The sequence below is a fragment of the Elaeis guineensis genome, chromosome 1 (genome assembly GCF_000442705.2).
Source record: "Elaeis guineensis isolate ETL-2024a chromosome 1, EG11, whole genome shotgun sequence".
Classification (NCBI taxonomy): Eukaryota; Viridiplantae; Streptophyta; class Magnoliopsida; order Arecales; family Arecaceae; genus Elaeis; species Elaeis guineensis.
Genome location: NC_025993.2, coordinates 36,763,191 through 36,765,201, shown reverse-complemented (window position 1 = coordinate 36,765,201; position 2,011 = coordinate 36,763,191).

The following is a 2,011-nucleotide window of genomic DNA, read 5'->3' as shown; positions in this document are numbered from 1 at the left end:
AAACTGGATGTCGTGCCATCAGATATCATGATATTATACTACAAAGGCAATAGCCCCATAGCACTTTCTAAGGAGTCAAAGTCTCATCAAAAATTCAATCACATAGATCAGCGATATATGCGACTACCTCAAGTAGAAATACATAGAGATGTGATCTACTCCATGGATAATGTGGCAGACCCACTGACAAAGTAGTTTAGTCAGTCCAAAATGGAAGCCCACCTTAAGAAGATGGGGCTTAGATTAATGACCAATTGGCTTTAGTGCAAGCGGAAGACTGTTAGATGTAAATCCTAGAAGTCAATTGTTGACTGATACATTTTTATTCTATGATACATATTTATACTTAAACTATTGATTTAATCAATAAAAGATAATTTTTTATTTTTTATTCAAGTATTATGTATCCTTGAATCATCCTTAGAATTGATGTTACGATATATATTCTCAAGTATTGAGAATTAGAGGCATGTATGATCGATTCCTAAATTACTTTCGGTCATAGGATAGTCATGAGGGACGGTGATCCATCCAGACAGATCGACATATAATTCGCTTTTTTTGGGATAGATGAGTCTCTAATCTACAGTATAGAGACACTAAGCAAAAAATATAGGTAATTATTAGAGAACAACTTGTACTGAACATGACTATACGAGAGATCGTATGGATTTCTATTCGATCATCAGTGATTATCTCGATGCTGTAGTTGTTTGATTGATTCTTTGACCTGCGGTGTCACAGTTGCTCACAATAAGACTACTATAGTTTGACTACATATAAATATTAACTCGATCATGAATTTTTATAGTGGATGTTGGCTTCAGTTGGTTGAACTATGTGAGCAATATGTGCATCTCTATAGGATCTATCGATCTTGATAGAGAGGAGTAGTCTTATGAGATTTAAGAAGCTAATTCCATAAGTCTATGGCCATAGCAATCTATTTGAAATCACTATTGGAATTGAGCTAATCACATTTATCATATAACTGATGATGAGGTTGACAATTCATCTATGATCTGCCATCTAGTCGGAACTTATGATAGAGAGACTGTATCATACATTAACTATATCTAGAGGTTCTATTTCAGTTCTGCTGGATTGCCATTATATATTACTCGATGTCACTGATGGATTGTGAGAGCTTAATAGGATTGTTTGGATCAATGATCCTTATCGAGTTAGAATAGAATTGTTCTGATCCACTGAAAGAGATTTTGATGGTACCTATGATAGAAATCATGGTATGTCTCACTACCAGATAGAATTAAACTTATAGGGTCATACATAAAGGGAGAAGATCTGGATTGGTTAATAATTGAGCTTATGAAGTATCAATTTATATAGATTTAAAGAAATCTTATTAGGTTCATATTAACCTTGCTAGCACTTGGATGAATCCAATTTCTCTTGTAGTTGGTTTACTTATATGATAAGCATTAACCAATTCGTATACTTGATTTGAATCTACTTGAATTTGATTCCATAAGATCCAATGGTTGGATGTTTGATTTATGGCTTAGATTAAATCAAGAAAGAATTTTTTTATTTTATTCATTAAGAACCCTTGAAGTGAATTTATGAAACTATGTGGGTTGATTTGAGACTTTTTATTAGATCCCATATAATGGGATGCCTAGCATTGGGTGTGAGTGTGGGTGAGTTATGGGTGGCGCCCCATTTATTTGGTCCAAATATATTTAAGCTAGGACTTCTAATATGATTAGAAGGAGGAATCCTAATTTGATTATGACATCGTTATGTTGTCTATATAAAAGACCCTAGCCTTACTCCTCTCAATATATCTCACTTCCTCCCTTCCTTGCCGCCACCTTTACTATGCCCATCACCTCCCCTCTCCTTCCTCTCTCTAGCCCATGCCCTCTCTCTCTCTTGGCGTCCCCTTGTTGGAGCTTTTAGAGAGGTGGATGGCAATATTATTTTGGTATCAATTGGTTGATGCCAAATTGTTGTTTGGTTTTATCTTCTTCCTCTCATATTATTGGGA